Here is a 27,501-nt window from a genome sequence, read left to right as displayed (position 1 = left end):
TCAAACCGGGGTTTTAGCCCCAACTGCACGAGGTACTAGTTTTGTGTTTGGGGGCTTTATTTATCTTCTCTGAGCCTCAGTTTCCTAGTAGGTAAAATGGACCTAACAATAACGTCTTAGTGTATTTTAGTGTGCCCAGTAACGACAATGTGGCTGTTGGAACAACTACCCAATCTGGGGTCTGTCATGCAATAAATACTAGTCCCCCTTTCCTTTATGAGCCATACAAACGCTTTTAAAGTATTTCCTACGACAAATAATGTGAATTCATATACTTTGCACTGGATTTTATTTTGTAGCTCTTGATTTAATATGAGCAATTTGAAAATCTCTCCTTGTTTCATGCTACCTGGCATAGAGAATTTGTAAATATCTTATTTCCAAATCATTCATATTATAGTCCAGTATGACAGTCAAATCTCTTTCTTCATGCCTTGTTATTTTTATGTCTGTGAGTAAATGCCTAGCAGATACGACTCTGTTTACAGAGGCACTAGGTTAGAAATATCTTTGTAAACTTGTTCAGCCTCAAGAGTTCATTTCTTTATTGAAGTGACTGCATAAAATCAGCTAGGCTCAGGTACAGTGTTGCAAATATTTACTGAATTTATACTTCAGTTGATATTAACAATGACACTGGGTTTTGTCCTAACCCAATATTTGGGTTGGGGTCTTTAATGAATTGAGAAGGAAATGGCAATCCGCTCCAGTATTCTTGCCTGGAGAATTCCATGGAATTCTTGAATGAATGGTACAGGGTGGCTTGTCATAGAGTGAGGCAAGTTATAGCAACTCTTTTATTTAACAGATTAGACATGGGTCCAATTTAAAAGTAGCTGGATTGTTATTGGTATAACCTTATTCCTGCTTATGGACACCATCCAGACCTTCCAAAGCTCCCTTGTCCTTGGGCTGAGGTAATTCTGGTGAGTCCACCACCTTTCAACTGAGAAACCCAGAGTCTAGCTCCACCACGCTAAATGCTCAATGGTCTCAATTTTCCAATCTCTAATTTACCCCCTTACATGCTCATTGGGGGTTTCTCAGGTGATGCAGAGGTAAAGAATCTGCCTGCTAATGCAGGAGATGAAGGAGATTAGGGTTCGATTCTGGGTTGGGAAGATTCCCTGGAGTAGGAAATGGGAACCCACACCAGTATTCTTGCCTGGACAATTCCATGGACAGAGGAGCCTGGCGGGCTACAGTCCGTGGGGTCACAAAGAGTCTAACACGACTGAGCAACTGAGCACACACGCATGCACGCACATACTCACTGCCTCACTGCCCCTGATCTCAGCCAAAGCGTAGGCAGACAGGAGACTGATAAACATGCCAAAATACAGAGGCCTGATAGTTCTAGGACCCTCAAAAAGTTTTTACTGCTTTCAAAACTATAAGCCTGCTCACCAAAAGTAATTTAGTTGGTAAATTTGCAGGCAGTGTAACAAAAGGGAAGAACTTTTTCCCCTTACTGGGAAAACTACTTCCATGGAGCTAGCTCTTCTCATCTCAGAGCAGGTAAACTGCCTAACAATCTGTCTCCCCAAAGGCAGTTTTTCTTCTTACACTTCCTATGTTTTCTCTGTTTCTTCACCTTCAAAAGCTCTGTTTTTGTTGGCTTGTTTATTTATGAACAACAGCTCCCAAAATGGCAGTCACGATGGTTTCAGCAGTTTTTTTGTTCTTTTCAGGGGACTGGGCGATGGAAAGTGGGGGACGGAACAGAACAGCCTGTTTATAATACTGGTCATTTGTAACTAAGAGACTTCAGTTTTTTCTCCTTGCTAAAAAGGAAGGTACATCTGTCCTTGTTATTCAGCTTAAGAGAAAATAAAGGTAGAAATTCTTGGGTTTAAAAGTTTAGCTGTCAAAATGGGTGCCAGGAGATTTGCCTTTTTGTATTATTTGTAAAACAAATGTGCTTCTTCACTCACACAAAATCCAAATGGAATCAATTGAAACTTATGGAACGTGAAAGCTGTCTCCATTGGGAAATGTTTGCTACAAGAATATAAACTAGTTTTTAATGTGAAGTTTCAGATACATTTTGGATTTTAAAAATTCTCTATTATTTAAACGGTCTCCAATTGAAAAAACTATAAACTCACATTGGCAGTATTTAAGGCGACAGTTAATTCCGTTTGTCTTCAGTTTGTCCCCTGCTTTGTGAAGAAAGAAAGGTGGATTCTTTCTTCTCTTCTTGGGTCTTAAGCATTGGAGATTTGGAAGGCTCACTAATCTGCCCAATTCTCCTGCCACAACTTCCCTAAGCACTTTTTACTATTCCTGTGAGATTCAGTTCTGGTGATACGCTGGTAATTTCCACATATAGGTACACAATCGGGCTATTTCGTCAGTTTCAGGCATGTAGGCTAAGAGCCTTCTGTCTGTGTCTCTCAGAACCTCAGGTTCAACCAAGATAAAATCCTGCCTTCCTCCTTAAGGTGTGTGCTTGTTGCATTTTCTACTTCGCTAAATTTAACAGCCATTTTTCCCACAGTCATGGAGACAGAAACTTAAGAATCATCCCTGCTACTTTTCTCTCCTACTCCATGATCAAAATACATCAGGCTCATGGCCTGTCATGTCACTTCAGTTTTGGGGAGCCTCTGGTCCAAAGCATTGGCATTGTATCACTGTGCACATTGCTTAAAACTATTTAGAAGAGTAGTTCCCAAGTAGCTGCTCATTAGAACCATCAGGGAAGAGTTTTAAAAATACACACACCTGAGCATCATTCTGGGAAGTTCTGATTTAAATTAGTCTGAGGTGGGTTCAGTCATGGAAAGCGCTTAGAAAGTTTCACATAATTCTAATGAGTGGCCAGTGATAAAATCCACTGCTTTAGAAGCTACCCCTTCCTCTCAGGATAAACACCACATTCTGGTTGATTATTCAGAACCCCTCACAATCTGGTCTACACCAATTTCAACAGCATCATCTCTTGTCTCCACCCTCCTGCTTCCACCATGGGCACCTTAAAAGACAGACTATCGGACAATTTGAACTACTCTCATACTTGAAGTTTTTCCTCTCTTACTTTAGTGCTATTGCATATGCTGCTTCCTCTGTCTGCAGTATTCCTTTATTTCCTTACCTGGACCATCTTTACCTGCCTTTTCTTTTACTCAAAGAAGTCTTGCCCACCACATCCAAACTAACCCAAGGTAGAACAGATGCCCCTCTCCTATAGCATATGGGTTTCGTTGTTCTGGGGTATTTGTCTTTCTAGGTTGTTTTACAGAGTTTCTTCCTCTGATTCAGTCTGTGTTTCTTTATCTTTGTCTCACAAAGCTCCTGGCACAGCAGCTTATTTACATGTACTCATCAAGCACTCCGTGAATATTTATAGGAACATATAAAATTGAATTATATTTTTAAATTGATTTCCATTTAGAAATAAAGGCATTTGCATCACATCAACATTTCAAATCCAGTAGCATATTTTTGGAGAGGGCAATGGCACCCCACTCCAGTACTCTTGCCTGGAGAATCCCATGGATGGAGGAGCCTGAGGGGCTGTGGTCTATGGGGTCGTGAAGAGTCAGACACGACTGGGTGACTTCCCTTTCACTCTTCACTTTCATGCACTGGAGAAGGAAATGGCAACCCTCTCCAGTGTTCTTGCCTGGAGAATCCCAGGGACAGACGAGCCTGATGGGCTGCTGTCTATGGGGTCGCACAGAGTCAGACATGACTGAAGCGACTTAGCAGCAGCAGCATATTTTCACCAATTTTCAAACTCAAACTCACTAGCATTAAGCTCATTCCCTTTGTGTTCAATTGACCTACTACAAGGAAAGATACTACTAAATGCTATTCAAAGATGTTTTCCAAAAGCAAAATTAGAAACTTATTATTTTCTGTTGAAAATTATTTTTAAATAGAAAAACAAATGTATTAACAGAAATGGGGTTTCCCAGTGTACTGGGAACATAAAGGTAATTTGATTCTGGCTTCTGTCTTAAATCCTAAACTACTTATGAAAGTACAACTCTTAAGTTTAAGAAATAAAGCTGGGGGAAATGATAATAGACAATAAAGGCAACTTACTAACGTGGGGACAAAACACTGAACTTTATCTTGACCGATGTGGCGCTCTGATGAACGAGACTGGCGTGTCCAATACTTTATCCACCCTTTATACTCCTAGGTAACGTCAATTTCCAGGATGATGACTATAGAATTTAATTTCAATTTTACTTTCAGAAAGTCTGGGTCACTCAATAACTTGACAATGGCATTTGGAGACCCAATAATGGCAAGTGAAAATGCCGTAGCACCAGCAACAGAACAAGAGCTACTACCATTTGCTGGAAGGGGCAGGGAGTATGGAAGGCACTGAGGGACATATCCCTCACTCTCAAGGCTGGATGTGGTAGGAACAGCTATCTTCCACCAAAAGCTTTTGATTCCCCCATCCATAGCAACGGGGTACCCTACCCAGACCACTCTGCGGTCAGCTGCCACCATGTGACTGGAAGGAAGTACAACCCTTCCAAGCTTAGCACGTAACAATCTTTTACACAATCTTCCTCCACTGCTTTTTGTTTGTTTGTTTTCCTTTTAGGCATTAGGGAAAGATCTTTGACCTTTCAAGACGTGTGCTTAAGGTGGTAATAACCACTGCACGGAGACAGTCTGCCCTATTACCTGTTCAAATACTTGATACACTTGCATGAATGAGAGAAATGAACTTCTGTAGGGTTGAGCACTGACACTTTGGGATCTATTTAGGACTGTGAAGAAGGCTGAGCGCCGAAGAATTGATGCTTTTGAACTGTGGTGTTGGAGAAGACTCTTGAGAGTTCCTTGGACTGCAAGGAGATCCAACCAGTCCATTCTGAAGGAGATCAGCCCTGGGATTTCTTTGGAAGGACTGATGCTAAAGCTGAAACTCCAGTCCTTTGGCCACCTCATGTGAAGAGTTGACTCATTGGAAAAGACTCTGATGCTGGGAGGGATTGGGGGCAGGAGGAGAAGGGGACGACAGAGGATGAGATGGCTGGATGGCATCACTGACTCGATGGACGTGAGTCTGAGTGAACTCCGGGAATTGGTGATGGACAGGGAGGCCTGGCGTGCTGACATTCATGGGGTCGCAAAGAGTTGGACACAACTGAGCAACTGAACTGAACTATTAAGTGCTAAATGCTGTATTCTAATTTTAAGGAGGGGAACTGAGGGTCAGAGAGAAAGACTAGGAGATACAATGTCTCAAATACCATCAGAATGATTATTACTTTCTTAATTTTCACCTCAGGGCAATTATTTTTTTAAAGTGTGTATTAACCAAACTTAAGTGGGAATCCAAATCAAAGTCACAATGTATGCCAGTGGGCACACAAGTTAAAAGGTAGCATTTCAACACGTTCTCACAAGTCCAGGGGATACAGAAAAGGTGAGAATAGCACTAGTCTCAAGGACAACCAGGGTAGCGAATACTTTGAGGCAGTCCTTTCAAAGCAAATGTATAAAGTTAAAAGTAACATCTACTCTCACTTCAGTATAAACAGTCAGAAAACAGAATTTATGACACCATGAAGGTGGAAGGATAAATTGTCACTGAGAGTCTAATATGAGGAGAACATTGATTTGGGCTCTTCATCTATGGTATTTTACTTAAAACTCACCACACACTTAGGAAGAGATATTCCCTATTAATAAACAACTCATAGAAGCTGGAGAGTTGCAGTTGTTCACAGCTTTGAGAAAGAGAGAAACTTGGATTGAGCCCAGCTCTGACATGTTCACACGTCTCATCCTGTCTACTTAGGGAAACCAATAGTCAAATCTGCAGCTCAAGTGCCTGAAGGATTAGGTAGGAAGCATAAACACATGAGCAGACCAGATAGAGAATGGTAATGTACAAAGATGCCTGTGACCCATCTGACCAGGGGCCCCAGTTCCTCTCCTCCTGCCAGATATTGTCATGCAGAAATATAGGTTCTAGGAAGCCCTACTGCCTAAGTATTAGAAGTCAGAAACCTACATTTATGGGAGATGTCCCAGTATTTAAATGCTGACGACTGGTTATATTTTACCGGGCTGGCCACCAAGTACATCTTTGGGCTGGACCAGTTCTAACAGCTGCTAGTTTCCAGCTACTGATGTTATAATGGTCCTTCATACCAGTAGCAAGAAATATAGCTTTTCAGATTCCAAATGTGAACCCTTAATGCTTGGCAAGACTCCAAACCCAACAAAATGGAGGCAAAAACACTTTTTGATGAGTGAAAAAAAAAATTTAACTTTATGACTCTTGATGGAAAAAGTGAGTGGCAGTTATGTGCCTCCTGCCTGCCCATCACAGTAAAGGCTAACTGTGATGAGTATTGCAGTTTAAAGGTGAGCCTAGGATTCTAATACAAGTCATAAAAGTATTATAGTACTACAGGGCTGCACCCAGAGAGAAACCAGGGCTTCGGGTTCACTTTCACACGCATTCTGTTTAGCCTAAGCTGTTTTCATTAGAAGGGAGCAGAATCCCCAGGGAAACACTAGAAACAATTCCCTCTAATTAAAATGCCAACAACCCACACAGAAGCCAGGGTTGGGTCCTCCAAGACTGCCAAGACCAAGCACATTTGCTGACCCAAGCCATTCCAGACGTGTATCCAGCTGGGAAAGAGGGTGGAGATTCCTATAACTTGAAGCATACACTCACTCATCTGTCCTGTTCACTGCTCATTCTCCATTTCTATTACACTGTACTCTGATGACATTCATTCAGAACCCTTTAAAGTAGAGAGGAGCCTCTGGCTAACTCAGACCACTTTGAATAAATCTACAGAATAACAAGTAAAATTAATATTTGAACTTTCCTAATCATATTAGGCCATAGATTTTAAATCTCTTAAAAATATTCTGGGAGAGTAACAGCCATGGAAATCTGAAAAGCCTATTTAATAACTGCCACTGGCAAAGCTCAGGGTATAGACAACATCCTACATCCCCGATATTACTAATATCAGCATATCTCACTTTGCAGGATAAAAACTTTTCACAAAGTTGGTTACAGAGCAAATTTCTGTACACAAACCCAATTTCCCTTTGGACTTCATTATATACTTAGAGCGCTGTTTCCATGCGGGGGAAGAAATCAAACACAGGGAAGTAAACACTCGCAGCAAGGAAAGAATTTAGACGATGGCCAGGATCAAAAGGAGTGAAAAAAAATAGCATGTATTCTTGAATGAGAAAAAATAAGTAATTAACTAACTTTCCTACTCCTCCCACCATCTACAGTTAAATACAGCTTTTCCTCTTAGCATAGATGTTTCTTAAGTATAGCAATCCCCTTGGTGACAGCTGAATGGTTACAAAGGAAATGTAAGTCCTCAGCTCAGTCCCATCAGAGACTTGAATGCCTCTTGTTGACAAAATGACAAAGTTAAGAAAGAGGATCTCTAAAATCTTGTCAGAGCCAACAATTCTCATTTTAAGTAGCTACTAGAACTCACTCTCCTTCTGCCTAAATACTTTCTCATGCTTAGTAGAATTGTTGGAATATTACATTTACTGCTACTTGTAACATTCTAGCCTAGATTCCTTGATATATATATATTCATTCCCACCCCCTCCACCCCCCACACCCAGGAAGACAACTCTTGATTTTCTCAAAGTTCCATGACAAGGAGGAAGTGGAGAGCTGTGGACACCAACAGGATGAGCAATGGGACAGAACTGCTACATGTCACTACAAAGCTCAGTCTCAGAAAGACTACCTGGAACTGGTTTTTCTGAGTGAGGAAAACACAGAAGAAAGGCAGAAATACTGACTGCAGGAATCTGACACCTATCCATGGTTTTCCAATTGTTGGGGATCTCAGTCATCGCTCACCATTTGATCCAGCCCCCACATCCCTCCAATTCATGTTATGAATTTAATTTTAGTGAATGGTTTGGAAACCCTATGAACCTACTTCACTTTTAAGACACTCTACTACTATTACTACTACTACTACTGCTACTAAGTCGTTTCAGTCGTGTCCGACTCTGTGCAACCCCATGGACTGCAGCCCACCAGGCTCCCCCGTCCCTGGGATTCTCCAGGCAAGAATACTGGAGTGGGTTGCCATTTCCTTCTCCAATGCATGAAAGTGGAAAGTGAAAGTGAAGTCGCTCAGTATACATCTTAACTATAGAAAGGTGCTTGAAGACAAAATATATAAAACATAAATACTTTAGATAAACCTCTACCAAATTACTCTTAAAGATTCCAAAATGAATAATTAGAGCCTTATTATGAAGATAATCAGTACTTTATAAATGAGTATGCTAATTTTGCCAGTGAGTAGATTATGAATAGATTACTAATCAATACTTCAGCTATCTCTAAATATTTCTATCATGAACTTTGTCCATTTACTGCAAAGTAAAGTTTGAGTACACTTAACAGATCGAGTTACAATGATGTATCAACACTACAAAACTAGTCTCTCACTCTATAATTACACATTACCAATAAACATGAATGCCCAGGGGATAATGTAAAAAACCTGGATAACTTAGCCTGAGCTGCTCTGAGCATATGTAGCTAATGTAACAGTAAATCACAATGCTGACCCCTTTACCTTAAGCTGTGGGCAGTCTCTATGAGTCTATATGCCAAGCAAAACATGCTGTTAACAGAAAGCCTTGATTCAAACTATGCATTAAAATTCTGGGTCTAACTTTAAATCACACATCATCTTCATAAAGTAGCATTTGGTACCCTGTATTGAAAAACAGCTTAGTATATGAAAACATAATTCCCTAAGAAATAAATTATTAAGGATGCACACAAGGTCCAAATATAAAGATATGCATTACAGAAATATTTAAAAGTGAAAATGGAAAGTGATCTAATATTTTAAAATATGGAGTAAGATTATATTTTTCTCTGATAGCTATTAGCTATGTGTGTGTGTAACATTTTCTTTATCTATCCATCCATCAACAGACACTTAGGTTGTTTAATGTTTTAGCTATTGTAAATAGTGCGTGCACCAGATATTTAACTATCCTTTTTCTCCGGTCTGTCGGTGTTCCTTCCATTCAGTCCCACACATTGCCACAAGATAAACCTTTCACAAGCACAATCTGATATGTCACTCTGCCCACCAGCCTTTAAATGGCTCCTCACTTCAATTAAATGAAATTCAAGCTCCTTAGCATGAGAGTCAAAGCCCTTTGGGTCCGACCTATATTTCCACACTTATTTACCATCTGTCACCGACACCCACACTCCAGGGTATGGTTATCTAAGTTTGGTCACCATAAGCAGCATCAGCACCACCTGAGAACTTGTTAGAAATGAAAATTCTCTGCCACACCATCCAAACTGAGCCAGAAACTCTGGGGGTTGGACTCCGGGAGTGTGTTTAAACAAGCCCTCCGGGTGATTCTGATGCATTCTGAATTTTGAGGGCCACTGCTCTACCCAAACTGTAGTTCCTTAAATATGCCCAATATTTCCACATTTTAATACTTATCCCAGTGTTGTTCTCTTACCTGGATGTGCAATTTCTTGCCTATCTCCAGATGGGTAAAAACCCAACAATCCTTTTAGGTCAAAACCCAATAGTAACTCAACTGTCCTTTTCCTGGTTTCCTCAACCAGAAATAACCACTTTATTCTTCGACTTTTCATTGCTTGCATCCTTCTTGGAGCATTTAATGTAGTTTCTTTAGATATACGGTTATTCGCATATTTCTTATCTCCTCTGCTAGAATATAGGCAACATGAATTCTGTAAATTTCTTCCAGGTATAGGGCCATATTGTCACAAAGATGGTACCCTACATGAGTCTCTTCAAAAATAAAGCAACAATTGATCAGCATTTAAGATCACCAAACTTAGTAAATAAAACCAGTGGACTCCCAGTTAAATGTGATTTTCAGGTAAACAACAAATAACTTTTATAAGTAGGTCCACATATTACATGTGACAAATTTATATACTTATAGTAAAAAATTGTGTTTTCTGAAATTCAAATTTAAATGAGCATCCAGTATTTTACCCAAAAATCCTATACTATTGTTCATTTGTTACTTTATCTTGATTCAGATTTACCTCTTTGCTAGTCATTCTCTAGGAAGTATAAGAATTAAAAAAAAAAAAACCTTACATACCCGAATAAATGTTTTCCTTTAAAAATCATATTGGAAACACTTGTACTTATTCATTGATATTGACATTGCCCAAAATGTGCTTGAAATTATTTTTAATTGTATGCAAAACTCTCCTATTGAGTACATGAGAAAATCAGCCTCATTATCTGAAACCTGTGTGTTTAAAAAATATACCAACTATATTACTATTTTTATAGCCTACTTTATCTTTCATCATTAATATCCAATATCTTTTCAACTCTTTTTGAAGATCAAATTTATCTTGAAAGACTCACTACCTGATACCACTGAAAATAATTTCAAAATATACTTAGGGCTTAAAAGGACAATTTCCTTACAAATGTAAAATTATTTATGAAAGTCCCTCAAAGTAAAGAATTAAGCTTCCAAGATGCTAATATAAAGCTGCTATTCAAAGAAATGTGTCTAGTCTGGTTCTCTTTAATTTTTCAAAAAGTCACATTTCCTTATAATTACTCCTCCCTTAAGAGTCCAGATCTCACTGATGCCACATCCCCACGCCACCAAACATTAATCCCCAGTAAAGCAAAACCAAATGTGGTAAGTTCTTCTCAAAGACCTCCATAGATAAGCAAAATAAAAGACATACAAGCAAACCAAATGACAGACACCCTGTTTGCCACAGAATGTCATACATACATATATAATATCAATATGTGTTTTTAGCTATAGATCACATGTTATTTCCATATATATGCATATTATTATTTACATATTTATATCTCTTCCTTGAAATTAGAATACTGTAAAAATAGGAACTTCTTTACCTTCTGAAATAGATTTATATAGGGCATGGTAATATAAAAATGAAGCCACAGAAGGCACACGGTCTACAGTCAACATTTCCAGCACTTTATTTTCTACCTCACTGTAGTTGAAATTCTTGGCGCATACCCAATCAACTTATCCGATCCAACTTTCAAATACCTCTAACGGAGGATTTAGTTATGCACCCGAGACTCTCCAGGTTCAAAGCTACTTAGAACTTTGTTGCTCAGCCTTCCCGATCTCTTGCAGATGTGCAGACAGGGGACAGAAGACGGATGGCATAAGTTATTGATTACATTCTCCTTTCTTCACAAACAAAATGAATCAACCTGACAAGTGTGGTGGAGGTTATAGGAAAATACCAATAATTTAGAGCTTTCTGGAACTTGGAATTCAGACACTGATTTTCAAGGGAAATTTCCATATCAATGTTCAGCTCTTTGGGGCTGTTGTTCAAGCTCACTGATTCAATTAATAATACATTAGGAGCTAACGTATTCTTTGAGAATAATCCCAAAGAGAGGTGACACTCTGAAAGGGGATTTTAACAGGTAATACCTTAATCATTCCAGCAACCCTTACACCTTTTCTTTCAACTCCACAAGAGGGTTTTAATAGTCTGGTACCTTTCACATTCCACCAACACTGGGATTTATTCTTTCATGAATCAGCAGGAAGTTAAAAACTCAATTTTTGTATCAATTAGCTATACTTATGAAATAACCACCAATGTATTTTTTCATACAGTATACATGCATAGTAACTTTGAATAAGGAGTAAGACCACTTGAACAGCATGACAATATACAGATAGCAAGATTGTATTCCTCCTTTTTTTTCCTACAATAAGAAAGTGAAAGTGAACGTTGCTTAGTCGTGTCTGACTCTTTGAGACCCCGTGGATATTAGCCCACCAGGCACCTCTGTCCATGGAATTCTCTAGGCAAGAACATTGCAGTGGGTTGCCATTTCCTTCAAAGTTCTAAAAGCACCACTCTCTCAAGGTTTTTTCACCTGATAGCATAGCCAGACAGGAAGGGTTAATAAGAGCAAGAGCTGATCAACCAGGGCACTCATGCATCTTTACCACCAATGTAGAAAGAGTTTTAATTAAAGACAGCAAATCTAGCCAGGCATGTACAACCCAGAATCCAGAAAAATCTGGATAAGCAAGTCACAGGTTTCAGGGATAGAACAAAGAAACAGAGAGGTTCTGAATAGCAATTAAAATTTTAGACTGAGTCAGTGAAGATTAAGGAAGGCAGACAGTTTAGTATCAGTGAAATCTGCTAAATAATGGAAGACATGAAACCACAGCATGGGGAACAAGGGTTGGACATTAAACCCCACAGAGTTTAACACCGTAAGGCCAATACTATAAAGACTTGGTTTCTGGGCGTACATTTAGAAACAGTAAACCAGGCAGAAAACAAATGACTAAGTGTGGAATATAGAAAAAGACTATCTCAGGAAAAAGAATCTCTGATACCAACACTTGGTTAGAGGCAAGATAGAGAACCAAAATTGGACCTTTTGCTATGTCAAATTCTCCCTTTTTAATCTAAGAACTTCATGTGCAAACTGGGGATACAATGGAAATGGTGAGATTCAAAAACAGAGAAATAAACAGAGCATCAGAATACTAATAAACATCAACAGGCCTGCCAGAGAATACAACCAAGCTCTCAATAAATAATATTTGATAAAGAGATCTGATGGCTTCATACTTTAGTCAAGAATTTGCAAATCTGTGGTCTTCAGGTCACATATGGTTCACAGATATGTGCTTTTTTTTTTTTGCCTACACATTATTGCTTAAATATATGAGTCTATAGCATAAAGAATTCAGGGTATTTCTCAATAACAGTGGAATCTGCTTTCTTTCCAAAAAAAAGGAAATGATATTCTGACATTGGTTTTGAATTTCCACGGGCCAGCATGTCTTTGGGCAATGGATCTCCTCAAACAGGGGATCAGTTTTACAACAGTCCCCATCTTCACTCATGAATTTCACCTGCCAACTCCCATAAACATTTAAGTTTACAACCCTGCTTCAAAGGACAGTAAGACTTCAAAACAAGAAAAAAAAACTTTAGGGGCTATTCAAGGAAGATATTTCTGAAATACTTTTGCATCAGATCAAAAACCAGAGTAAACAAAACTTGATCTTCACCCAGCATGAGTGAGATAAACCTAAACAAGACTGGTAACAGACATGCGCCTAGGAATTTTTCTTTGTTGTATAAATGTTGGCTTTGTTTCAATATTTATATTGTTTATAACTGAAAGTGTTAAAAGTGCATTCATCATCTAAAATGTCAGTGCTAGGGCTCCCTTTTGGAAAATAAATATGGTGAAAAGATAGAAAGGGTTTTGTTTTGTTTTTTGCAATTATTTCACAATACCCCAAACAGAAGTGATCAAGAGAAATGTAGATACTTGACTTCAGGCTCCAGGAATATCTCAGAATCTAGTAGTGTTGCAAGCCAAAATTTTCCAGATTTAATTTACCAAAACTTGACAAAAATCCTTATTTTTCTCTGTGAAATCTGATGATTCATTGAAAATAGTACTAAAGCTTTGGATAAAGAAGCAGCATATTAAAACAATGGCTTGCTGAGCAATTTCAAAATATCTTGCCTTTGTATTTAATAATATCTTCCTTTGGCAGTCCAAAAGAAGAGTATATTATCTCTTGTCTTTGAAAAGGCTTGGGCAATATTTCAATCCCTAGGAAATTCGCTGAGGAACATTTGCCACTTCTTGCTTATATATGCCAGTTTAAGTTATGACATGTTTTGTAAGCTGCTGAGTTTTACAGAAAGAACAGCACAGTTCTTATCAAATAGGAAACAGACACAAAGTATTCTTGCTTATATACTAGGGTGGTTGCTGGAATTCATTTTCTAAATATCTTCCCTTAGAAAAGAAATCAAATTAGTTTTCTGTTGGCTAAGTCTCACCTAAACCATTTTTTTTTTTTTAATTCATGTAATTTCTCGGTGACCAAAACCTGCCAGTACTTGTACAGATAAACATGATCACATCACATTGATTTTGGACTTGGTATTTGTTCTTAATCTTCACTAATCTCCATGAGGTGAATTGATTTCTGATGGCTGAACCCTGGAAAGTAACACTCCCTGCAGAGATGGACATTTCAGCAGAAAATTAGAGCAATCTGCATCTCAGCACATGCATTTTTGCAGGTTACCCTTTCAAAGCCACTACATTTCCCAATCACTAACCCTATTCTGGAAACACATCATATATACCTATATATCTGTCCAGTAGAGCATATATTCCATAGAGAAACTATCAGGAACTATCAGTATAACTCAAAGGAACAAGAAGATTTTTTTAATTGTGGTCCAGAATGAAGAAAACATCTAGGAGAGTAAAATACACATCGTGACAGATCTTCAAAACGGATACAATGGTAATCTGAGTACAATGAAATCCTTCACATAAGTGTTTATTGATTTTATATATTAATATCCAAGCATCAGGACATTAAATTGAAAGAGCAACATAATAAATGCTTTCTATTCCATAGGATGCCTTTTCAATAGTGGTTTTCGTCTGGTTTCATTTGGTTCGCAAATGTAAGGATATACAGGTGTGCTATGTGCAGCGGCTAAGAGCATATCAGGGGAGACAGACTTGCCCATGTGTGAGTTCTGGCTGTTACTTCCTAACTGGCAACTCAGCTCCTCACCTCCCACATATATAAAAGAAGGACACCACCACCCCCAGAGGGTTACTGTCAAAGTGAAAGTGAAGTCGCTCAGTCGTGTCCGACTCTTTGCGACCCCGCGGACTGTAGCCCACCAGGCTCCTCTATCCATGGGATTCTCCAGGCAAGAATACTGGAGTGGGTTGCCATTTCCTTCTCCAACTGTCAAAGTGAAATGGAATAAGATAACATGTAAATCACTTAGCACAGTCCTCAGCACGTGGTCAGCTCACAGTAAATCAGTAAATCATAATAATCACAGCTGTTATGAATGTGTGCTTCCAGAAAAAAGATACATCTCTGAGATGTGTCTGCTAAATGGTTATTCTTGCCAAGAAATGGCATGCACACAACTCCTGTCTCATTAAAGCTTCAAGTACTGATAGCTGTACACACGTGAGTGTTTTTTTTTTTTGAGGGGGTCTATGTATAGTATATGTGGAAATACACTAACATACAGACACATTCTATATTGTAGGTTTTACAGTTTGCATGGAATAAATATACCTCAAAAAGTAAATCAGATATATAAGTATGGGGGGAAGAAATTATAGCCCTAAAAACTGTAAAATCAAATAATAAAGGACTGAAGTCACTAAAAACAGAAGCAAGAAGGAATATTTAGAAAGTAAAACCTCCATTAAAAGTCAGGTTCAGGCCAAGCAATAGTGATCTGACCAGCATCAAAGAAAGTAACCTGCTTTTGGGGCATGAGAAACATTTCATGGAGAGAAATAAGATCATAAAATAGGTGAGTTCCTAAATAAAAAAATCTACCAAGTGTTGGCATTTGCCAAGTGGACAGAGTTTTTTAATAATCATAGTCATAAGAAAATATATCTGCTGAGCACTTACTCTATGTCAGGAATGTCCCTGATGAAGTCACAGAGCATCCTCTGACTGTGGCCACGTCAGTCAGATGATGCAGGACCCCTGCCATATTCCTGGCTCACTCTGCAGTGGCAGGGCCTTCCAACCTCTCAGGGAAGGAAGCAAAATGCAGCTCAGAGGGTAGAGGCCAGAGTGATAACAGAGCAAGGCCAGTCTGCTGCTGAGCTGAACGAAGTTAAGTAATAACTGGAGAGACTTTAAAATACATAAAGAAAACGTGGAGCTTGAAGTCACCGTGTACTGACATTTGTCCTCTTCCCTCTCTTTCTTCTGAAAACTGTTTTAAAAGCCTGAACTACCAAAGTCACACTATACATCATTTACATAGGATATTCTTTCTTCTTAAAATGTCTAAGTCACAGGCTTTCAACCTGGTAATGAAAGATATAAGAAGGTTAGAAATAGCTTTTGCACCATAGTCTCTGGACTTTTGACTGTCTCACTGTATTTCTAAATTACTGAAAAGAACCTACCCCGCAGGGATGGAGACATTCATATGCTTTCTCCAGGAGACTATACCATATCCCCAGTGGCTTTACACAGAAATGGTGGATCAGGAAATGAACCTGATTAGTTCCCACCTGTGCATCACGGTCAGCGCTCAGCCTTCCCTGCTGACTCGTTTCTCCTTCACTGGCCCCTCCTTCCTCCTGCCCTAGAAATGTAAGTATGTCCTAGGCCCAGGTTTCAGCTTTACTATAAGATTTCCCCATAAGTCCTATGCTCAGTTGTGTCCACCTCTTTGCAACCCCAAGGACAGTAGTCCATCAGGCTCCTCTGTCCATGGGATTTCCCAGGCAAGAATACTGAGGTGGTTGCCACTTCCTACTCCAGGGGATCTTCCCAACCTAGGGATCGAACATGTCTCTTGTACCTCCTGCATTGGCAGACAGATTCTTTGCCACTTGTGCTACCTGGGAAATCCCATAAATCCTATGGTAGACCAGTATTATATTTACCTGCCTAGCATCCCAACTCCTCTCTTATAGCAAAAGAAATTTGATTTTCTAAAAATTTATCCTCATTCTTACCTCTTTGCAGGTTTTAAGTTTATTTTGGAGGACATTATACTTCCTCTGCTCTAGGAAGATTCTGCTTCCTCTCTGATTCTAGGGATATGCCTGGTGAATCAGAATTACAGGGACTGGTTTAGAGATGATGGAATGTTCCAACTTTTTCCAGGCAGAGTAAATTCAGGTGCTTACTCACAACTTGCTGGAAAAGAGGAACTCTTTCTGCAGAGGAGGATAAACTGGGAGAATGTGCCATAAAATTAGAGAGTCCACCTGAGAAAAATAAAGCTACCATAGAGCTTAAAGATAGAGATAAACCCCTAACCATGGGAACATATTGATCCAGCCATGCCTAAAGTCAGTCCCGTCTCAGGTATTCTGTTACATGAGTCCACATATTCAATCTTTCAGTCAATACCTAATGGGTTTCTGTCACTGCTGACCCAAAGTATTCTAGCTGATAAAGTTTAGTTTCAATTCAATACGTGAGATACACATATGCCAGTGTTTTGCTAAGTGCTCCAAGTCTCCAACTCTCGTGATTTTGACTATTACTTGCACACATTCTCACTAATCAGTAGCACCATCTCTGCTAATTTTGAAATTTGCAGACACATCTCTAGCCGCCTAGAAGCTAAGCGACCTGCGGACTCTGCAAACCCAGACCACTTAACACAAAACCATCATTTCTGAAAAAGAGAACTCTCTTCTGGATTTTGCTATTTCTCTTAGTGGATTCCATTGTTTTTCAAATCTCAGCACCTGAAAGTTTTGCTTCTGGGTTATCTTACCACTTATACCCAATCAGTTATCTTGTCCTGTCTTCATTCTTCAAAAGTGTTTAATCTTTCCTTTCATACCCATTTCTTTCATTTATTTTTTGAATCTTTATTTATAGTTGGGCTACGATACCACCTAACTGCAAATTTTCTTCTTTGGGTTCCATCGTACACATGGTTTTCAAATTAATCTTTGAAATATTGATTCTTTTATGTCAAAATCCTGCTCTGAAAACTTCAGTAGCTTCCCAAATAGTCTACCGTCTCAGTCTCCCTTGCTCCCAATAATAAAACACCTTCAGTAAACTCATCTATCTTTTGCTCCTAAAAGAAATCAAATCTCTTTTCTTGATTCAGCTTCCTGGATCGGAATCACTCCTTTCCACTGATGTAAATTCCACCTTTCCTTCCTTTTTCAGCCCACATTTTCCATTCTTTATGAAATAATCTCCAAATATCATTGTTCTCTCCCCTAAACTTTCCTGAAGTCTTATTATGGCACTTATTATCTGTAGTGTTCATCTAACATATGACATAGACTATCTCATATTGTTATTTTTACATGTCTACTTCCCCCGCTATCTCAGGACCTGAGGCCATGTCTAGTAGCACCTACCTAGTAGCTACCATCTACCAGGAGCACCATCTACTCATCCTGGAAAACACAACAGAATTTAAAAATATATCATGATTTGAAGATTTAAAAAAAAACAAAAAAACAACTCAGGATTGATTTATGCATTTTTTTATTGAGTGTTCAATTATGATATTTAATAAAAGGAACAACTTATAATGAAGCAATCATACAAATAAAAACTCTATGAAAAGTCCTAAGATGAGTCTGTGGTGGGCACATGGCAAGATCAGATATATCTTCCTTGAGGAAGCAGAAAACCAAACTGATTTGTTGTTTCAGCTTTCATTCAACTTCAGACGCTCAGGGAAAGTTTCTCTTCATTTGCAAGTACAAGTATGAACTGAGTGACATTGATTTTTTTTTTTTTAATCACTGGGAAAAAATTATAAGTAATGTTGGACTAAATTTACTGGGCTCAATGGCTCTCAGTTTGTAACTTGAATACATTGTATGTATTCTCCAGGCCATTATTTTCTTATCTGCAAAATGAATACTGATTGCCTCGCATGCTGCAGTCCGTGAGGTCACAAAGCATCAGACACGACTTACTGACTGAACAACAACAACAATCTCAGCATCTATTTCTGCCTTTCAAAAGGAACCCCAGTTTTATTCAGTTGACCATCCAACACCACATGACTCAGAGGAGGTAGATATTCCCAGCTCCAAAGATGACCAGGATCCTTCTGCTGCTGCTGCTGCTGCTAAGTCACCTCAGTTGTGTCCGACTCTGTGTGACCCCATAGATGGAAGCCCACCAGGCTCCCCTGTCCATGGAATTCTCCAGGCAAGAACACTGGAGTGGGTTGCCATTGCCTTCTCCAATGCATGAAAGTGAAAAGTGAAAGTGAAGTTGCTCAGTCGTGTCCGACTCTTAGCGACCCCATGGACTGCAGCACACCAGGCTCCTCGGTCCATGGGATTTTCCAGGCAAGAGTACTGGAGAAGGGTGCCATTGCCTTCTCTGAGGATCCCTCTATACCAACGTAATTGGTATGTAAGGTATGTAAGATGTAATTCTGCATCTCTGGCCTGTGACCCAGCCAGGAAATGAGAGGCCTTCTGCTAAGAAGCAACTGGGAAAGGGTACTTCCTCCTGAAAAAAGAAAAGTAAGAAAGTAATGGTGTCACAGGTCCCTCTGAATTCTAGGGACGTAGGCCATTGGCAGCTACCTCGCTGCCAATCTGAACAGGAAACCAGCACTTGGCAGAATCAAATCAAAATCGGAGAGCTTCAGGGGCACTGTCACATCACACACATCATTTCACACACCTCAGAAATTTTTTCTGTGAGATAATAAACATTGTTGTATAAACCAGTTGGAGACAGTTTGAGGCAGTCTTTTCTGTGACCTGTAGCCAAAAGCATCTTGACTGATACCTGACAGATCCTAGATGACATAAGTCCTTGTGGTTCTAAAATTTTGTGTTTTTGACGAATTGAGAGAGTAGCACTGAAACATACACCCATATGTAAAGTAGATAGCTAGTGGGAAGTTGCTGTGTGATATAGGGAGCTCAACCCAGTGCTCTGTGACCACCTAGAGGAGTGTGAAAGGGTAGGGGTGACAGGGAAGTTCAACAGGGAGGGGGATATATGTATACTTATGGCAGATTCGCACTGTCGTATGGCAGAAACCAACACAGCATTGTAAAGCAATTTTCCTCCAATTAAAAATTTTAAAAATTGAAAATGAAATTTTATGTTCTTGAATGCTTACATTTTCTCTTTTGGTATAAAGATACAAGCTATGAAATCAATTGCTCTAACCTAAAAATTAATATTTCTTAATATTAATACAAGCTTCCCTTGTACTCAGTCAGTAAAGAATCTGCCTGCAGTGCAGGAGACCTGAGTTTGATCCCTGGGTTGGGAAGATCCCCTGGAGAAGGAAATGGCAACCCACTTCAGTATCCTTGCCTGGAAAATCTCATGGACAGAGGAGTCTGGTGGGCTGCAGTCCATGGGGTCACAAAGAGTTGAGCACAAATGAGCGACTAACACTTACTTAACTGAGCGACTAACACTTACTTACTTATCTAGAAATTAATATATTTACTTCCAAGTGAAGTGAATGAATTAGTTTCTCTTTCTCAGTCACAAATATGTGAAGACTGAATTCCACTGATTATTTCTATTTTAAAATTCTGCCTGTTTATATACATTATGATCATTGCTTATACTTGGCACTCAATGCTGATTTAATTGAATGTAAACCATTAAGACATGGTGAAAGATCACTACGTTATTTTTAAAAACCTTATCATGTTCTTATCTTAAAATCATCACTTGAAACTGTGGGTTATAAAAACAAAACATTACTCTAACTTCAACTAACCACATGGATGTTATTATTTGGGGAATTCTATCCTGAATTACATTTCCCTAAGTCCATCAAAAGGAACAGAATTGATGTGTCTCCCATAGTATTAATCTGAGCCAAAGAAAGTGCCATCAATCTACATTCTGACTGTTTCCTGTAACTCAGGGCTTCCCTGGTAGCTCACATGATGAAATCCACCTGTAATGTGGGATACCTGGGTTCCTTCCCTGGGTTGGGAAGATCCCCTGGAGGAGAGTATGGCAACCCACTCTAGTATTCTTGCCTGGGGAATCCCGTGGACAGAAGAGCCTGGCGGGCTACTGTCCATGGGGTCACAAAGAGCTGGACATGACTGAATGACTAAGCACAAGGTAAAACAAATTTAGTTTCAAAGAGAAGTTCAGCTTTTTATCTAAGTCATATCTTTAAAGATATTTTCAGTCTAAACAAACAAACGAATGAAATAAGAATAAAGAAATAAATGACGACTTGTTTATCCACTTTATAAAATACCTAAAATCACTATGAATACAAATTAACTTCTCCCAGGGCAGTCAGGTACTTTAGTTCAATTAACTACATATTTAAATTTCCTAAGGAAAAGCAGTGAATTAATTAATTTGCATTGCATAGTTTTATACTTGTATGTATGGTGCTATTATTGTTTTCTTAATTGATAATTACAAAATCAATTTTTTTAGATTGGCTTATTTCCTCTTACAGAACTGCCTGATGAAAAAGTTGAATAGAGTGGTCAACTGGTGCTCCATAGGAGCATTTGGATTAGACTGGGATTATTTAGTATATGGTTTAACAATTCTCCTTGTCAATAATAATTATTACAAATTCTTTTTTTGCATAATTTCTTGCAAAATATAAACATCAGATATTATTATGATTGAGATCTATAAATTAAAATATTTTATGATGGTGGTTTAGTTAACTCCTGTCCAATTCTGCGACCCCAAGGACTGTAGCTAGCCAGGTTCCTCTGTCCATGAGATTTCCCAGGCAAGAATACTAGTTTGTTGCTATTTCCTAATTCCTGGAAGATCTTCTAGAGAAGAGAATGACAACCCACACCAGCAGTATTCTTGCCTGGAGAATCCTATGGACAGAGGAACCTGGCGGGCTACAGTCTGTGGGGTCACAAAAAGTCAGACACGAATGAGCGATCAATAATACACTACACTACTACCCTCCTCCAGGGGATCGTCCCAACCCAGGGATAAAACTCATGTCTCTCCATTGCAGGCAGTCTCTTACACTGCAGGCAGATTATTTACTGCAACCAGGGAAGCTCATTAGGTGCTCTTAAAAAAAAAATGGATAGTTTTTCCTAGAAAAATTACGTTTAAATACTTATGAACTAGCAAAGAACCTTACTGTAAATCAGAAGAAACTCTCAGAAAAATTAGTCACTGCTCAACCACAAAATTTCTTTGAATGATCTATTCAAATCTAAATAGTAAGATCTTGAATGTGGTACACATAACACACAGGTTTGGTCTTTACATTGCTTTCATTCCCAAGGGCTACTCAGTTGGAACATTAAAAGTTCATGAGGATGAACTGTCAGATTGATCCGTAATGATCATGGTTTGTGCTGCCCTTTCAAAAACATGACAAAATTTTTCCTCCAAGTTGTCTGATTTGCAGCACAGAAACAATATGCAATTATTGATACCACAGATTCCTTTGGAGAAGAAAAATAACTTCACATCTTTGGATGCATAATGATATGAAAATGTAAGTCCCCGTGACAAAATACATTTTGCATTTACAAAGATTAAAGGGAGGTGAAGCACTAAAGTCTTTCCGCTCTGATGGGGATGTCTGAGCCGCCTCCACACCTCTCTGATGATAATGAGTGGAAGCAATGGTTTTGAATGCTTCAAAGCAAACACGAAGTACAATGCAGCAGACAAAAGTCCTCTCTGTCTCTGACCAACCTTGACTTCTCTGAGACTCGCTGATAGGGTTCAGAAGGTAGAATTTGCACATAATTGGCTTGGAGATGAATGAAATATGCAACATCCAACCCAGAGGTTAAATAAAATTCTTTGATCTCAAAATCAGACTGGAAACCTGGTGGTAAAAAGAGAGGTCTATTGGGGGAAAAAAAGATGAGCTCTTTATCCCATCACAAATTAAGCTCAGGGAAGGGAAATGTGATAATCTAATAAAATGGCTTCACTTGAATTTCATCAGCATACATGATTTATAAGGAATAAAACTATTCCTCGGTATTCTAGCCACTGGGAACATTCAGTGAAACAGTTCTTCCTTTTCACAAAATGGTGGTCTGAAAAAGTGTATTACCTTCTGAAATGTTGGACTTGCCACCCTACCCCTTTTTTTCCATCAGCAGTATGGTGCCGTTCTTTATACAAATCTAAATGAAGGAAATACTTAACTTATTTCTAAAATTTCTCTGCTTTGCCATATGAATGCTTGTACATTCTCTTTAGAAACCTAAAAGCAGAAGTGTTTTGTAAGCTAAATTGGCCAAAACAATAGGTATAGGGGGACATATACATGTTGGTTTTTCTATACATTTTTCTATATGTCTAGAAAAATGATTGCCAGTGATTTTAACCATGAGGGGGTTCTCACTGGTGGGCTGGCTGGTCATCACACATGGTTCATATCTTGCCAGATCCCTCTCATTTGTTCAAGATCATTCTCCTCCTCTGTCTTCTAGCTGCTTCCAATCCAAACAATAACAGCTGCCAGTCTTTTTTAAATTGTATTTATTTATTTACTGGCTGTTCTGGGTCTTCGTCACTGCATGGGCTTTTCTCTAGTTGCAGCCAGCAGGGCTATTTTCTGGTTGCAGTATGCGGGCTTCTCAGCTTCTCACTGTGGGGGCTTCTCTTGTCGCAGAGCATCGGCTCTAGGGCACACGGGTTTCCATAGTTGCCAAACATGGGCTCCGTAGTCGTAGTTCCCAGGCTGTAAAGCACAGGCTCAGTAGTTGTGGCCTACTATGACTTACTTGCTCCATGGCTTGTGCGATCTTCCTGAATCAGGGATCAGACCTATGTCTCCTACATTGGCAGGCAGAGTTTGTATCACTGAGCTACCAGGGAAGCCCAGCTGCCATTTTTGAGCTTCAGCTTCTAGATATTACAGGAGCTTCATTCTGCTTTCTCTTCTGCCTTCAGGATAATATCACAGTGCCTTCTTAATTTCCATTGAAAGGATAAAGAACTTGAAATTCATAAATGCTCACCATTAAGTAGCCAATAAGTGGTCAGAGTAGATTTGATTCCAAATTCCTTGTTTGTCTGACTACACTACACTGGCAAGAAATATTAAATTTTACAAACTGCCACAGAAAGAGTTGAAAGGAGAGTAATTAAACTCATCACTTCATGGGAAAAAAAGGAACTGCTAGGACTTATTGAGAGTTATGATTTTTCTTTTGCTTTATCATCACTCTAATCATTTAAGAAGGGCCTATGTTCAAACAGACAGAGAGTTGACCTGTTTCTGGAGAATTTAACATATTTTAGAAAATATTTTTCTGTTAACATGACCTTCACTCTCCATTTATAAGAAGCATGATTTTTACATGTGCATTTAAAAAGCAGCACAGTGCATTTGATAGGCATTCATCTGTGTGGTGTTATGTATTTGGAGTAAAAATGTTGCTAAAATCAATCAAGTTTATTCAATACACCAAAAGTAGTATCATCTGAAGACTTGCAATTCCAAGCCTATAAAATAACAGACATAGCCTTCAGGTTGTAGGCTTCCAATTTTTTTTTTTTTGCTTTTCTTATCTGTGGGATTCGGTGTGCCATATATGGCCTGCTCTGACATAGCTTTTGAGTTTTTCTCAAAAAAGAAAACACACACACGCACAAAATAACCTACACTTTCATCACATTTATATGTAATTGTACGATATATGTTACTGCCTGAGTCTTCACTTATTAATAGAAGCAGTAAACCGTGACTACAACGCTACTCGTGTTTACATCCCATAGCTAGCCGTCAAAAAAACTTTCAGCATCTGGTAACCGAAAAGCTCAAAATCTGGGAGAAACATTTGCATTTGTGAACCACACATTCTAAGTAGAGTAGAATTATTTCAAGTATTTAAGAGCCAGAGGTTAATTCTGAACAGAATTAAATGTGCACATTTTCTGAAGGACACTCATTAAGTTCTATGCTCTATGTTTCCAAGAAGTGAGCGCCTAAGAAATTAATGGGGCAAAAACCATCAGGCATAAAAGAAAATGGCAATATTTTCATTTTTTCTGTGTCCCTAAAGATTTTTTTTTTTATATAGTTGGACTCTACTTAATTACTAATCAATCACCCCTAATAGGAGAGTCCTAAATGACCTAGACTAAAAGTTTTAGATTTAAAACATGCAAATACAAAAGAATGCTGTACACTTTGGCTGAGTGCTTAGCAGATGTAATTAGCTGGTCATTCAAATGGAAATGAATCACACACATCCTTCCAAGTGGTATAATTTTTGTAGGTCAATTTATAACCACAAAAGTTCACAGCTGATAAAATACTTTTAGGAGGATCAATACCTAACAGAGGCAAAACAATCCAAAGCAAAGAACTGACTCATTGTTAAAGACCCTGATGTTAAGAAAGACTGAAGTCAGGAGGAAAATGGGACAACAGAAGATGAGATGGTTGGATGGCATCACTGACTCGATGGACATGAGTTTGAGTGAGCTCTGGGAAGTGGTGATGGACAGGGAAGCCTGGCATGCTGCAGTCCACGGGGTAGAAAAAGCTGGACACGACTGAGGAACTGAACTGAACTGAATCCAAAAATCCCTGCCAAATTTTAATGCGATTATGCCAGGGCAAAGATGCAACCTGCAGATGACCCTGCCAAGTTATGAAATAGGTGCCTGGTCTGCCTTGGGGGGAAATGAAATATAACTCTATACTGAAGCATACAAAGCAAGCAATTTAAAGTTGTCTCCATTTCCAAATTACCATGCTGTTGTTATTCAGGCGTTAAGTTGTGTCTGACTCTTTGTGACCCCATGGACTGCAGTTTTGTGTATCAATGCACCGCTTGAGCAACAATATGGATGGGTCTTGACGGTATTATGCTGAGCCAAATAAGTCAGACAGAGAACAGAGAAATGCAAAATGGTTTAACTTATCTGTGGAATCTAAAAAACAAAACAAACAAAATAAAACTCATAGATACAGAGAAGAGATTGGTGGTTACCAGAGGGGAAGGGGTGGGGGATGGGTGAATGGGCTCAACTGTATGGTGATGGATGGGAGCTAGATTTATTGTGGTGATCACTTTGTAGTGTACAGAAATGTTCAATTATAATTTTGCACAACTTAAACATATATATTGTATACCAATTTTACCTCAATAAAAAAAGTTGTTAAAAATTATAATAGGAGGAAAAAGAGACATATTGCTACAATGAGTATTTAGGAAAAGTGAAATTTGTCTAGAGAGAGAGATGGGAAGGAATAAGCAAATATGTAAAAAGGGAGCCCAGCACCTCAGCCTTCTCATCTATAAAGTGGGCACAATGATAACACTTAGGCGTGTTGTGAGGATGGAAGCGACAGGGCATCCAGACAGCTCAGCACACACTTCGAGCTCCCTCCCCTCTTCTTACAACTACAATCGCAATGTAGTAAGCAAAAGGCCTTGAAAGTGAAAAGTCAGTGTCTAATTCTTTGGGACCCTAAGGACTGCAGCATGCCAGGCTCCTCTGTCCATGGCAAGAATACTGGAGTGGGTAGCCATTCCCTTCTCCAAGAGATCTTCCCAACACAGGGATTGAACCCAGGTCTCCTGCACTGCAGGCAGACTCTCCACCATCTGAATCACCAGGCAACAGCCTTAAATGACCTGCCAAATGAGATGTATTTCCCATCCTTTCACTATTCACTCTTGAAGTTCTACTTTGTCTCAGATGCAGTTTTGCACAGTCACTTTTCACAAATGGAAAGGCAGAGCACTTTTCTAAGCTGAGAAAGGTATAAACTTCCAGAGAGATGGAAAAGTATGTTCTTGATTACCCTGTTAAAGAAACTCCTGCAAACTTCCTTGCCCCCTGTAATAAGCAGTGAGAAAACAGCTGACAAGTCATTCATCACAGTCCAAGACTGCTTTAAGGGGTTCACTGATTGCCAGGAGAGGCCTCTGCCTTTCCGCGGTAGGTCACTCCATCACACTAGGAACACTACGCTTCTCCACTGGTCTCAGGCACTCATGTACAGATAGCAGATGCTTCACACATAGCAGACGCTCAACCGTCACTGTTCAGTAAATAAATTAATATCACTCTTTGTTAAAGGTAGCAATTTATGATATGCTGTTCCCTGCCACTAGCATAATAAACATTCACATCTTCTCATTTATTCTGTCTTCTTCAGGAACAAAAATTGTTTTGCAAATAAAAATGGAAAATCTGACACTTATTAGAATCCAAAGCACCATCTAGAAATATGTCTGAATAAAAAACAGCAATTAAATGGTAATTTACCTTACACAGTTATGAGGCAAAACAATCATATACAGAAAATAAGAAATGATAGTTTCTGGGTTTATAGTTTCAATACATTTTTGAAAAAGATAATTCAATGTGTTTGTAAAAAGAATTTTGTTTAAAAAAAGAAGAAGACCAGAGATATAGGAGAGAAGAGAATGTCATCAGAGCAGAAACAGAGGCCATACGGAAGATAACGAAATGTACAAGACAGGATCTATGCGGGCCCCCAGTCGTGTGTTCACTCCTGTACCCGTTTATTCAGCAAATTCAGCAAGGCTGCACTGTGCTGGGGCCAGAGGATTTGGGAGTACACATATTAAACAAGGTTCTGCCCACAAGGTATTAACTTCCATTAAAAAAGCAAACAAGTTCTGCTGTGCATATTCAATTGTCAAGGGTATACAGTTCAGGAAATGTTTATTTAAATCTAACATCTCACTGAAAATAATATTGACTCTGTCCCTTGAATATTTTCTTCTTCTCACAGACATGTGAAGAAAACCAAGAAACATGTCTTGTCCATGGTATTCCTTAATCTGCTCTTTTTCTTTATTTTCAGATTTAACATAGATAGCTAAGTTCCTGCTTGACCATTAATTCATTTCTCTTCTTACACTTTGGAGCCCCACGTGAGAGGACTATGTTAAACTAAAGTATGTTAGTTTAATAAGCATAGTAATAAACACTGTCTGTATATTTGAATCATTT

At 38.9% G+C, this 27,501-nt stretch overlaps 1 protein-coding gene across 3 annotated transcripts in view; it reads right to left on the bottom strand.

The window, feature by feature from the left end:
* Positions 1-27,501, bottom strand: part of PRKG1 (protein kinase, cGMP-dependent, type I) — a 1,420,729-nt gene that overhangs the window by 1,098,020 nt on the left and 295,208 nt on the right. The gene's annotated exons all lie outside the window — the stretch shown is intronic.

The sequence above is a fragment of the Bison bison genome, unplaced genomic scaffold, assembly GCF_000754665.1.
Source record: "Bison bison bison isolate TAMUID 2011002044 unplaced genomic scaffold, Bison_UMD1.0 scf7180017860456, whole genome shotgun sequence".
In the NCBI taxonomy this organism is placed as follows: Eukaryota; Metazoa; Chordata; class Mammalia; order Artiodactyla; family Bovidae; genus Bison; species Bison bison.
Note: the sequence above shows the minus strand (reverse complement) of the source record. Positions and strands in the feature narration are given on the sequence as shown.